This window comes from Epinephelus lanceolatus, chromosome 10, assembly GCF_041903045.1.
Source record: "Epinephelus lanceolatus isolate andai-2023 chromosome 10, ASM4190304v1, whole genome shotgun sequence".
Taxonomy (NCBI): Eukaryota; Metazoa; Chordata; class Actinopteri; order Perciformes; family Serranidae; genus Epinephelus; species Epinephelus lanceolatus.
This window is the reverse complement of record NC_135743.1, coordinates 406,815-420,770: the sequence shown is the minus strand read 5'-3', so window position 1 is coordinate 420,770 and position 13,956 is coordinate 406,815. Positions and strand designations below refer to the sequence as shown.

Here is a 13,956-nt window from a genome sequence, read left to right as displayed (position 1 = left end):
AAACAGAATGTCGTGTCTCTGAACCAGACATCACTGCATTTCCAGCAGTTAGTGACACCATCACCTGGTGGTGTTCACTGTGTCAGTGTTTAAAGCTGAAACATGATCTTCACCTGATACACAACAACATGCTGACAGTGTTACACCATCATCATCATCATCATCATCACAGTAACACACGTTAATAACACAGGTAAAGACTGTGATGAGGAGAAAGGGACCTTTGACCTCCACTGATGTCTGACAGATCATTAGTGTGTGAAACTGTTTCCTGATGTGCGACAGATGTGATTCTGCCTCCGTCTACAGACCTGACACCTCTCCCCTCCTCTCTAAACCTGGAGGATTGCTATGGCAACAGGTTGCCAGTAGCGACGGGGTAGCTCTCCATCCTGCCTCCTGAGTGTCTGCGGGAAGAAGAGGCGCGTCAGGAGGAGCAGAAAAACACGCGCAGGCAGCGGAGCAGCGGAGGCGGAGGTGTTCCCGGATCACACACACACACAACCAGGTTGAGTCCTGCGGTCCGCACAGACCCGTCACCGACCCGTCTCATCCGGTCCGAAGACATCAACAACAGAACCGACGCATCCGCCGGGATGGAGAGCCGCCGCTGACGGAGATCCCCGAGCTGCCCGGGAACAACAGGTTAGTGTGGACGGACCCGCTCTCCTCCTCTGTCGTTGTCTGTCCTCAGTCTCTGTCCTCCGTGTCTCTGTCTTCAGTCTCTGTCCCCCATGTCTCTGTCCTCAGTCTCTGTCCTCCGTGTGACTTTGTGAAGGTGTGAGAGGAGCAGAAAACATTGTGTTTGATGCATCCACGTGTCGGTCCGGTTCATGCGGCTCCGGTCCGGCTCATCACGTGCACATGTATCTGTATTTATGTGTTAATACAAAGATGTTTTATTGTTATGGCGGCTGGTCGTGTGGAGCTGGAGCTGGAGCTGCGGGTGTGTCTACCTTTGATGACTGTCGGATTGTTTGGATGGATCAGTGAGGATTCATGTTCTCATCAGCTCTGCATACATTCATTCATTCATTTATCACTGGATTTTTCTTTTTCATGTAGAACAGCGTCGTGTTTCTCCCGGTGTCGTCCTCCTTTACATCTGCAGCTCATTATAGGAAAATAGCATTGAAATATTTAGGGACTGTTCGTTACTTGTGAGGGGATGGGTCGGTGCATGTCAGATATTTTAATTACTGGTGAGGGACTTATACTTTTATTTTGGCTGAGTGGAGGGGCTTACAGATTTAAATGGTTTATTTTAATTATTTTACTGCAGATTGTTAAAGACAAAAGAATATATGTTGAAGATATTTCTCCTCCTCTGCTGTTCAGCACCTGTAAAGTGTGACAGTTTGTCTTTAAAAAAAAAATTGATGATTTGATGATTGATTTTAAAGAAAATATACAGGCGGGTGTGAAAGACATGTTTTCTTTAAAAATCACTGAAATATCCGATAAAATAACGATATTTCATCAAAATCACTTTAGCAGTGATGTGGTTCACTTTCACACTGTGGTCTGTAGCCTATAGTTCGGCTTTAGCTTCTAACTATCTTTGTCTTTTTAACCTGTTGCTGAGTCAGTTTGACATCCTGGATACATCCTTCAGACACAGACTGTAGACCCCTCTGTCTGCTGCTCTCTGACATCACTGCTTCACTTTTCCAAAAATATGATAATATTTCTTCAGTTAGTAACAGTGTGGGCTCCATGCTTACTGTGACAGCTTGTGGGACCATCACAAAGGGGCAGGGCTTAGCAAAGTCAGTTGTGCAAATTTGCAGGAAAGCCCAATCAGTCTTTTTTCAGCATTGGCAGTATAAAAACAAAATCGGGGAGTGCAGCAAAATGCCGCCTACCTACTTTTGTTTATACAGAATGTGCCTTTTTCGGGGCAATGGGGGGCGTGAGCAAGTAACAAAACGTGTAGCTTAGCGTGTGACGTAAACAGTGACGTGGGAGGGAAGCCGTGGCTGGTCAGTCCTTCGGCGATTCTCTCATAAGTTGGCCTGTCCTTCACCATCCCCGTCATCTGACGGTTAATGGCCTCTTCGTTTGCGAAGACAAGGAGGACGCACAATTCCTTGTCTCCCCAGTTGCTCATCTTTACAGTGTCTGTCAGGTTTGTGTTTCCCTCTTGCTACTAGCTGCTCGCTAATTCCTGCTATCAGCTGTTTCCTGTTTATCCACCGCCAGTGGCTCGCACGTGCGGCGTCAACAGCTCCTCCCACAAGCCATCAACAGCTCCTCCCACAAGTCATCAACAGCTCCTCCCACAAATCATCAACAGCCCCTCCCGTTGCAGAAGGCTGCCTTGGTCTGTTTAAACCAAAAAGGTTCCACCAATATGTCTACTCTATGAGGCGGAAAATTGGGCACCTCGGATCAACTCACCAATCCGGCTCTGTGTGTCTAAATGCTCGCAGCTTGCCGGCAAAATGGCCCAACATTCGCTGAAAATCTGGCAGTGTAAAAGGGGCTAGTGAGTGTGTGGTGAAACATGACGTTCTCTGAAGATTCTGAAAGGTTTGTGGAGAATAAGAATTAGATCATAAAATAATAAAGATTTAAAGATGAAAGTCAAATGTTATTTTCTACACAGATTTAATAATTATTGTGTTGTATTGATGATGAATCAGAATCAGAGAAGGATCTATTGTCAGGGAGGTTTTCACTCACATGGATTTATCTATTTATTTATTAATCTTCTATTTTTCTTGGTGCACACATTTATTCATTCAGTAAACACATTCAGAGGAATAAAAAAATGAAAATAAGGTTCCAGAGTTCTACATCTCTGAAGAACTTACATGTAAAATAGAAAAATAAAAATATGCAAAGATGCTTTTGGAGGTCACGTTACAACCACCAGCTGAGGGCGGAGCGTGGGCAGGAGGTGGTGAAGGAGAGTTCTGTATCTGTGTGTTTGTTACGTAACGTCTGTCTGTCTGTGTGGTTTTATTCTGTTTCTGGAGGAAACCCTCTGAAAATGAGATGCTCAACGAGCTCCCCTTTAAATAAACATGAAGAATATTTTCATTGTTTCAGGAGGAGCTGTGTGGTTCTGTACAGGAGGTGCAGGAGGTGCAAAAACATGAAGCAGGTCATGTGCAAAAGTTCACAGTGGTGCAAATACGTGCAGAGATAATGGTCCAAGATGTTAATGTGTTGCATACAGACAGAGTCCATGTCGGGGGAGTCCCCGACCTTGGTGATGAGTTCACTGCAGTCAGGAACAAAGTGTGTTCTCGATGTGACGTTTTGGTCCTGATGGACGACAGTTTACACATGATATATGTTCTGTGTGTTACACTGTGTTATCAGACTGTGTACGTCCAGGAGCCACTCAACACATTTATCTACATTTAGTAACACAGAAAAAATAAATGTCATCATGATATTATCAACAACATGCTGGAAAATGGTGGCGCGGTGGAGCAGTGGTTCACACTGTCACCTCACAACAAGAGGGTTCCTGGTTCGAACCCCGGGGTGAGGGAGCTCTTCTGTGTGGAGTTTACATGTTCTCCCTGTGTCAGCGTGGGTTTCCTCCAGGTGCTCTGACATGTTCTCCCTGTGTCAGTGTGGGTTTCCTCCAGGTGCTCTGACATGTTCTCCCTGTGTCAGCGTGGGTTTCCTCCAGGTACTCTGACATGTTCTCCCTGTGTCAGCGTGGGTTTCCTCCAGGTGCTCTGACATGTTCTCCCTGTGTCAGTGTGGGTTTCCTCCAGGTGCTCTGACATGTTCTCCCTGTGTCAGCGTGGGTTTCCTCCAGGTGCTCTGACATGTTCTCCCCGTGTCAGCGTGGGTTTCCTCCAGGTGCTCTGACATGTTCTCCCTGTGTCAGCGTGGGTTTCCTCCAGGTGCTCTGACATATTCTCCCTCCCACATGTTCTCCCCGTGTCAGTGTGGGTTTCCTCCAGGTGCTCCCACATGTTCTCCCTGTGTCAGCGTGGGTTTCCTCCAGGTGCTCCCACATGTTCTCCCCGTGTCAGTGTGGGTTTCCTCCAGGTGCTCTGACATGTTCTCCCCGTGTCAGCGTGGGTTTCCTCCAGGTGCTCTGACATGTTCTCCCTCCCACATGTTCTCCCTGTGTCAGCGTGGGTTTCCTCCAGGTGCTCTGACATGTTCTCCCTCCCACATGTTCTCCCCGTGTCAGTGTGGGTTTCCTCCAGGTGCTCTGACATGTTCTCCCTCCCACATGTTCTCCCCGTGTCAGCGTGGGTTTCCTCCAGGTGCTCTGACATGTTCTCCCCGTGTCAGTGTGGGTTTCCTCCAGGTGCTCTGACATGTTCTCCCCGTGTCAGCGTGGGTTTCCTCCAGGTGCTCTGACATGTTCTCCCTCCCACATGTTCTCCCTGTGTCAGCGTGGGTTTCCTCCAGGTGCTCTGACATGTTCTCCCTCCCACATGTTCTCCCCGTGTCAGTGTGGGTTTCCTCCAGGTGCTCTGACATGTTCTCCCTCCCACATGTTCTCCCCGTGTCAGCGTGGGTTTCCTCCAGGTGCTCTGACATGTTCTCCCCGTGTCAGCGTGGGTTTCCTCCAGGTGCTCTGACATGTTCTCCCTGTGTCACCGTGGGTTTCCTCCAGGTGCTCCAGCTTCCTCCCACAGTCCAAAGACATGCAGGTTAATTGGTGACTCTAAATTGCCCGTAGGTGTGAATGTGAGTGTGAATGGTTGTCTGTCTCTATGTGTCAGTCCTTTGATAGTCTGGTGACCTGTTCAGGGTGAACCCCGCCGCTCACCCAATGTCAGCTGGGATAGGCTCCGCCCCCTGTGACCCCCAAAAGGATAAGTGGTTATGGAAAATTAATGAATAAAATGCTAGAAATAAAGTCCAATAATTATCCATCTCATTTCACCTCCATCGGTCATCTCACACACACAGAGGCCTGTGATCAGCTCCTCATCATGATCTGCTTCTTGTCTAAATTTGGCTCCATGTGTCCGTGTCACTTCCTGTCAGGTTTCATCTCCTCACCACGGCAACACCACCGTGGCTCTAAAATAACTCTGCTCTTACATAATGCTGGTCACTTTGTAAAATTAGACGTCAGTATTTCTCTTATCTGAAGGAGTGGTTATTATTCCTGAGACACAGCCGCTGATGACCACGGCGTGCAAAGAGACGGATCATGGTGAGGGAGCGTGTGTTAGTAAAGTTGTCTTGAAGCTTAGACGTGTGGTGTCAGTGTTTGTGCGTGGTGTGTGTGTGTGTGTGTGTGTGTGTGTGTGTGTGTGTGTGGTGTGAGGAGCTGTAAACTGTTAGTCACAGAGGAGTCTTTGAAGTCGTTACATAAGCTGCTAACAAACAGCAGAGAGCTCTGTGGCCCAAAGAGCTGATCCTCAGTAACCTCCTGCCGTCTGTGGAGGATGATGGACCCAGATGATGATTTGACAATAAACGCCACGGCAGACAAAGAAAAACAGGCGCGTTCCTTATCATTCCTCACAGCCAGGCCAATAAATCAGCGCTGTGAAACATCATTTCTGAGTTTTAAGTGTGATGGATTACAGGCTGCTGATCAGCCAGGCGGGGCTGACGGCTGCTCTCCATCTCTCTCCTGAGGCGGGTGGAGACAGCTCTGCTGTCCGTCCTGTCACTTCACAACACCCACCACCCTCCCCAGTGATTGTCCGTCTCTGTGACGGCTCGTCACGCTTACAGGAGCATGACCGAAGGACACGACCCCAAAAACACTGGAGTCTGGGTTATGCAAAGATTTTTCAGAGGCTGTTCAGGATCTGGTCTTGATCTGACTGATCTAAGAGAATGAGCAGTGGAGACAATTCAGCAACAACTTTCAGTATCTAAGTGATACAGAGGCTGCGTTACACAACCTGAGTTCTGTACTGTATCTTCTGTACTGTACCTTCTGTACTGTATCCTCTGTACTGTACCTTCTGAACTATGGAGCAAAAGGTTAGAGTTAGATGGCCTAGAGCAAATGACAGTAAAGAATGGGAGATAGTTAATAGAGACTTGTCAGTAATCTTGAGTAGGCTTAGAGGAAATGCAATACAAAGGTTAGAAAAGATGGGAGATATAATGTATTCATATGGTGTAGAGAGGTTTGGGGTGCATGAGAGAAAGAGGAGTGAGAGGGTACAGTCAGGTAAGTCTAGGCGGCAGAGAGAAATAGAGAAGTTAGTCAAGGAAAGGAGACAGTTAAGAAAGCAGTGGAAAAAGGCTACAGAAGAAGAAAGGGAGGGAATTAAGGTGTTGCAAGAGGAATTGAGAAGCAGGCTAGCAGTTCTTAGAAGGGCGGAGCATCTCAGGAAAAAGAGGAGGAAGAAGGAATATGCTAGGACAGGTTTTTTCAGGGACCCTTTTAAGTTTGTTAAAGGATTGTTCAGCCAGGAAAAGGGAGGGCAGCTTAAAGCAGAAAGGTTAGAGGTTGAAGAATATTTGAGAAACACGTATTCAGATTTGGAGAAGAATAGGATAGTAGGTTTCCCACCTGATATCCCTCCATTAGGAGGGATAGAGCATGAGATGGATGTCAGGCCACCTAGGTGGAAGGAAGTTCAGGAGGTGGTCAGGCGTGCAAAGGCTTCTTCGGCCCCAGGGCCTAATGGAGTCCCCTACCGGGTTTATAAAAGTGCGCCTGATACCCTTAAATTTTTGTGGAAACAGCTAAGAATAGTTTGGGAAAAACAAATTATACCAAGAGCATGGCGTAGGGCAGGGGGTGTCCTCATTCCTAAGGAGAAGGAGTCTGTGGACCTTAGCCAGTTCCGGATGATTTCTCTCTTGAATGTGGAGGGGAAGATTTTCTTTAGTGTAGTAGCGCAGAGACTAGCTAGCTACTTAGAAAGGAATAGCTTAATAGATACCATGGTGCAGAAGGCAGGAATACCAGGTTTTTCAGGGTGTTTAGAGCATACTAGCATGATCTGGCACCAGATTCAGGCAGCGAAGATTAACAAAAGGGACCTACATGTAATATTTTTAGATCTTGCAAATGCGTTTGGTTCAGTACCGCACAGCCTCATTTGGAGTGCGTTTGACTACTTCAGAGTGCCACAGGTAGTTGTTAACTTAGTGAAAGCATATTTTCAGGATATTAGGTTGTGTCTAAGTACGGCAGGTTTCACAACAGGTTGGCAGAGGCTAGAAATAGGCATCATGGCAGGGTGTACAATTTCTCCATTAGCATTTACTATGGCAATGGAAGTAATCATCAGGGCTTCTAAGTGGGTGGTAGGTGGGGAGAGACGGCAGAATGGGTTGCATCTTCCACCAGTTAGGGCTTACATGGATGACATGACACTGGTGACCACAACAATGCCATGTACAAAGAGGCTACTAGAGAAGGTAAATAAGAACCTCAAGTGGGCCAGCATGAAAATCAAGCCTAGTAAATCTAGAAGCATCTCGATATGTAGAGGGAAGTTAAGTGATAGGAAGTTTGTCATAGATGATGAGGACATCCCAACAATTAGGGAAAAGTCAGTAAAGAGCTTAGGTAGGTGCTACAATGTAGAGTTGAATGATAAGGAACAGGTGGTGAAATTTAGAAAAGATGTGGCTGAAGGATTGGATAGAATAGATAAATCAGAACTTCCAGGAAAGTTGAAGTTGTGGTGTTTGCAATTTGGGCTATATCCTAGGTTAATGTGGCCATTGTCAGTTTATGAAATTCCAATATCTGTTGTGGAGAGAATGGAAAGGTCGGTTAGCTCCTACATTAGGAAGTGGTTGGGCGCTCCTAGGTGCCTAAGTAGTGTTGCATTGTATGGAAAAGGGATACTTCAGCTGCCAGTATCTAGTTTAACAGAGGAATTTAAATGTACCAAGGTCAGGACAGAGCTCTTGTTATCTGGGAGTAAGGACGTGGTAGTTAGGAGTGTGGTTCCAAATCCAACCAAGGGGAGGAAGTGGAACCCAAGATCGGCAGTTCAGGAGGCAGAGGCAGCTCTTAGACATGCAGAGATTGTAGGTAATGTTCAGTTTGGCCGGGGAGGCCTGGGGCTTGGCTCAGGTAAACCGGTATGGAATACAGCAGGCCTCAAAGATAAAAGAAAGCTGGTTGTAGAACAGATACGCAGACAGGAAGAGATAGTAAGGGGTGCAAAGGTAGTGGCCCAGGCTAAACAGGGACAGTGGTTGAATTGGGAAAGTGTAGAGAAGAGGAAGCTTAGTTGGAGGGACCTGTGGAGTATGGAGGAGAATCGTATTAGATTCCTGGTAGGGGCTACATACGATGTGTTACCAACCCCCCAGAACCTAAAACTGTGGGTAAATGAGGACCCATCATGCCCATTGTGTTCACGTACCGCAACTTTAAAGCATATTTTGTCAGGCTGTAAAGTTGGCTTGTCACAAGGCCGATATACATGGCGACATAATCAGGTGTTGAAATGTTTAGCTGCAGGCATCGAAGGGAAACGAAGACAGGTGAATTCAGAAGGTGTTAAGGATAGGGGCTTAGTAATTCAGTTTGTCCGTGAGGGAGAGAAATACAGAAGGGATAAGTTAGTGAGGAGGCAAGGGTGTGGCCGCCTAGAAGGTGCTCGTGATTGGGAAATGCAAGTAGATTTAGGGGGAAAGCTTGTTGTTCCTCAGGAAATAGTCTGTACCAGGCAGAGGCCTGACTTAGTGTTGTGGTCAGTGAGTCAACAGATAGTTTATTTCATTGAGCTGACAGTTCCTTGGGAAGACTCAGTGGAAGAAGCCTATGAAAGAAAAAAGCTTAGATATGCAGACTTAGGAGCAGAAGCTGAGCAGCGAGGATGGAAGACTAGGATTTGTCCAGTGGAAGTGGGGTGTAGGGGATTCATAGCAAGATCAACTGTCTCACTCCTGGGGGAACTCGGAGTGCGGGGACAGAATTTGAGGAAGACAGTGAGGGAAATGTCAGCTGAAGCAATTAAATGCAGCCAGTTTATCTATTACAGAAGAAATAATGTCAGCTGGGGGCCAGCAGGGGGAACTACTAAGCAGGGCACATAACTCCTTGAGATCAGGTGGAGAGATCCACTTCCTGTCAGGAGAAATCCAGGAAGAGGAAGTATTTAAGTGTGGGAGTGGCCTATTGGAATCCATTTTGTTTGAGGCCATGCGGCAAGGTGAGTGTGCTTGCTGATCCTGTAAGTCCAGTTAGCTCCTTTAACTTTAGCTTATATTGTAGTTATGCTATGTAGTGTGTGAAATAGAGTATGGTGAATGTGACAGGAAAGCTAGTATCAGCATTGCTTCTGCCTGGAGCTCGCATGTATGGAGCCTGGGTTTGGTTGAAGATGGCAGTGCTGTTTGGGCTGAGAAAGCCATGTGTAAGTAAGAAGGAAATCCAGGAAGAGGAAGGTTATTTAAGTGTGGGAGTGGCCTATTTGAATCCATTTTGTTTGAGACCATGCTGCAAAGTGAGTGTGTTTGCTGATCCTGTGAGTTCATTTATCTCCTTTAACTTTAGCTTACATTGTAGTTATGCTATGTAGCGTGTGAAATAGAGTATGGTGAATGTGCTAGTAAAGGTAGTATCAGCATTGCTTCTGCCTGGAGCTCGCATAAACGGAGCCTGGGCTTGGTTGAAGTTGGCAGTGCTGTTTGGGCTGAGATCACTGTCCAGCCTCCTGGAGGTGTCATTGTTGTGAGGGCTCGTCCTGGGGAGGTAGACTGTACAGCCTAACCCGGCGGGGGAGTGTGATAGCCTAACAAGGCTTCCTTCCCTGGGTCTACCTCCTCTGTGGTAGTATAGGTAAGGTAAAGGAGGTTGTTCGGTTAGTGTGGGGAGCAGTGAGACCTGGCATTAGGGGAGTGTCTCTGGGACGCCAGAGATCACTGTCTAGCCTCCTGGAGGTGTCGTGGGACTAACTAGACGAAACACCGGTGAAAGGAGGTTCCCACCCGATGACCCCAAAGACATGCTAGTTATCACTGCTCACGGGTCTGTATAGTTAAGCCTTGCCATAATAGCTTATCGTAGGGCTTAGGAGGATTATTCACTGAGCGCTGATCCCTTTTTTTTTTTTTTATTATTATTAGAGCACAAACTTCTTGTGTTTATTTGAATGAACTGTACTGTATCCTCTGTACTGTATTCTCTGTACTGTACCTTCTGTACTGTATTCTCTGTACTGTACCTTCTCTACTGTACCCTCTGTACTGTACCTTCTGGACTGTACCTTCTGTACTGTATCCTCTGTACTGTATTCTCTGTACTGTACCTTCTCTACTGTACCCTCTGTACTGTACCTTCTGGACTGTACCTTCTGGACTGTACCTTCTCTACTGTACCCTCTGTACTGTATCCTCTGTACTGTACCTTCTGTACTGTACCTTCTGTACTGTACCCTCTGTACTGTACCTTCTGTACTGTACCTTCTGGACTGTACCTTCTCTACTGTACCCTCTGTACTGTATCCTCTGTACTGTACCTTCTGTACTGTACCCTCTGTACTGTACCTTCTGTACTGTACCTTCTGGACTGTACCTTCTGGACTGTACCTTCTCTACTGTATCCTCTGTACTTTACCTTCTGTACTGTATCCTCTGTACTGTACCTTCTGTACTGTACCCTCTGTACTGTACCTTCTGTACTGTACCTTCTGGACTGTACCTTCTGGACTGTACCTTCTGGACTGTACCTTCTCTACTGTATCCTCTGTACTGTACCCTCTGTACTGTATCCTCTGTACTGTACCTTCTGTACAGTACCTTCTGTACTGTATTCTCTGTACTGTACCTTCTGTACTGTATCCTCTGTACTGTATTCTCTGTACTGTACCTTCTGTACTGTATTCTCTGTACTGTACCTTCTGTACTGTACCTTCTGTACTGTATCCTCTGTACTGTACCTTCTGTACTGTATCCTCTGTACTGTACCTTCTGTACTGTACCCTCTGTACTGTACCTTCTGGACTGTACCTTCTGTACTGTATCCTCTGTACTGTATTCTCTGTACTGTACCTTCTGTACTGTACCCTCTGTACTGTACCTTCTGGACTGTACCTTCTGTACTGTATCCTCTGTACTGTATTCTCTGTACTGTACCTTCTGTACTGTATTCTCTGTACTGTACCTTCTCTACTGTACCCTCTGTACTGTACCTTCTGGACTGTACCTTCTGGACTGTATCCTCTGTACTGTACCCTCTGTACTGTACCTTCTGTACTTTACCTTCTGGACTGTACCTTCTGGACTGTACCTTCTCTACTGTACCCTCTGTACTGTATCCTCTGTACTGTATTCTCTGTACTGTACCTTCTGTACTGTATTCTCTGTACTGTACCTTCTGTACTGTATCCTCTGTACTGTACCTTCTGTACTGTACCCTCTGTACTGTACCTTCTCTACTGTACCCTCTGTACTGTATCCTCTGTACTGTACCTTCTGTACTGTACCCTCTGTACTGTACCTTCTGTACTGTACCTTCTGGACTGTACCTTCTCAACTGTACCCTCTGTACTGTATCCTCTGTACTGTACCTTCTGTACTGTACCCTCTGTACTGTACCTTCTGTACTGTACCTTCTGGACTGTACCTTCTGGACTGTACCTTCTCTACTGTACCCTCTGTACTGTATCCTCTGTACTGTACCTTCTGTACTGTACCTTCTGTACTGTACCTTCTGTACTGTACCTTCTGCACTGTACCCTCTGTACTGTATCCTCTGTACTGTACCTTCTGTACTGTACCCTCTGTACTGTACCTTCTGTACTGTACCTTCTGTACTGTACCTTCTGTACTGTATCCTCTGTACTGTATCCTCTGTACTGTACCTTCTGTACTGTACCCTCTGTACTGTACCTTCTGTACTGTACCTTCTGTACTGTACCTTCTGTACTGTACCTTCTGCACTGTACCCTCTGTACTGTATCCTCTGTACTGTACCTTCTGTACTGTACCCTCTGTACTGTACCCTCTGTACTGTACCTTCTGTACTGTATCCTCTGTACTGTATCCTCTGTACTGTACCCTCTGTACTGTACCTTCTGTACTTTACCTTCTGGACTGTACCTTCTGGACTGTACCTTCTCTACTGTACCCTCTGTACTGTATCCTCTGTACTGTACCTTCTGTACTGTACCCTCTGTACTGTACCTTCTGTACTGTACCTTCTGTACTGTATCCTCTGTACTGTATCCTCTGTACTGTACCTTCTGTACTGTACCTTCTGGACTGTACCTTCTCTACTGTACCCTCTGTACTGTACCTTCTGTACTGTACCTTCTGGACTGTACCTTCTGGACTGTACCTTCTCTACTGTACCCTCTGTACTGTATCCTCTGTACTGTACCTTCTGTACTGTACCTTCTGTACTGTACCTTCTGCACTGTACCCTCTGTACTGTACCTTCTGTACTGTACCTTCTGTACTGTATCCTCTGTACTGTATCCTCTGTACTGTACCTTTTGTACTGTACCTTCTGTACTGTACCTTCTGTACTGTACCCTCTGTACTGTGCCCTCTGTACTGTACCTTCTGTACTGTACCCTCTGTGCTGTATCCTCTGTACTGTACCTTCTGTACTGTACCTTCTGTACTGTGCCCTCTGTACTGTACCTTCTGTACTGTACCTTCTGTACTGTACCTTCTGGACTGTACCTTCTGGACTGTACCCTCTGTGCTGTATCCTTTGTACTGTGCCCTCTGTACTGTACCTGCTGTACTGTACCTTCTGTACTGTACCCTCTGTGCTGTACCGTCTGTACTGTACCCTCTGTACTGTACCTTCTGTACTGTACCCTCTGTGCTGTATCCTCTGTACTGTGCCCTCTGTACTGTACCTTCTGTACTGTACCCTCTGTACTGTGCCCTCTGTACTGTACCTTCTGTACTGTACCTTCTGTACTGTACCCTCTGTACTGTGCTCTCTGTACTGTACCTTCTGTACTGTACCTTCTGTACTGTACCCTCTGTGCTGTATCCTCTGTACTGTGCCCTCTGTACTGTACCTTCTGTACTGTACCTTCTGTACTGTACCCTCTGTACTTTACCTTCTGTACTGTATCCTCTGTACTGTACCCTCTGTACTTTACCTTCTGTACTGTACCCTCTGTACTTTACCTTCTGTACTGTACCTTCTGTACTGTACCCTCTGTACTGTGCCCTCTGTACTGTACCTTCTATACTGTACCCTCTGTACTCTACCTTCTGTACTGTACCTTCTGTACTGTACCTTCTGTACTGTACCCTCTGTACTTTACCTTCTGTACTGTATCCTCTGTACTGTACCCTCTGTACTTTCCCTTCTGTACTGTACCCTCTGTACTTTACCTTCTGTACTGTATCCTCTGTGCTGTGCCCTCTGTACTGTACCTTCTGTACTGTACCCTCTGTACGGTACCTTCTGTACTGTATCCTCTGTACTGTGCCCTCTGTACAGTACCTTCTGTACTGTACCCTCTGTACTTTACCTTCTGTACTGTATCCTCTGTACTGTACCCTCTGTACTGTGCCCTCTGTACAGTACCTTCTGTACTGTACCCTCTGTACTTTACCTTCTGTACTGTATCCTCTGTACTGTACCTTCTGTACTATACCCTCTGTACTGTGCCCTCTGTACTTTACCTTCTGTACTGTACCCTCTGTACTGTACCTTCTGTACTGTGCCCTCTGTACTGTACCTTCTGTACTGTACCTTCTGTACTGTGCCCTCTGTACTGGACCTTCTGTACTGTACCTTCTGTACTGTACCTTCTGGACTGTACCTTCTGTACTGTACCCTCTGTACTGTACCTTCTGTACTGTACCTTCTGTACTGTACCTTCTGTACTGTGCCCTCTGTACTGGACCTTCTGTACTGTACCTTCTGTACTGTACCTTCTGTACTGTGCCCTCTGTACTGGACCTTCTGTACTGTACCTTCTGTACTGTACCTTCTGGACTGTACCTTCTGTACTGTACCCTCTGTGCTGTATCCTTTGTACTGTTCCCTCTGTACTGTACCTGCTGTACTGTACCTTCTGTACTGTACCTTCTGTACTGTACCCTCTGTGCTGT

At 46.5% G+C, this 13,956-nt stretch overlaps 1 protein-coding gene across 1 annotated transcript in view; it reads left to right on the top strand.

Annotated features, from left to right (window-relative positions):
• Positions 1-399: 399 nt before the first annotated feature.
• LOC117265984 (cortexin-3) overlaps positions 400-13,956 on the top strand; it is a 38,306-nt gene continuing 24,749 nt past the window's right edge. The window contains exon 1 of the mRNA XM_033640846.2: positions 400-645. The gene's annotated coding sequence lies outside the window, so the exon portion shown is untranslated. The remainder of the gene's footprint in view (positions 646-13,956) is intronic.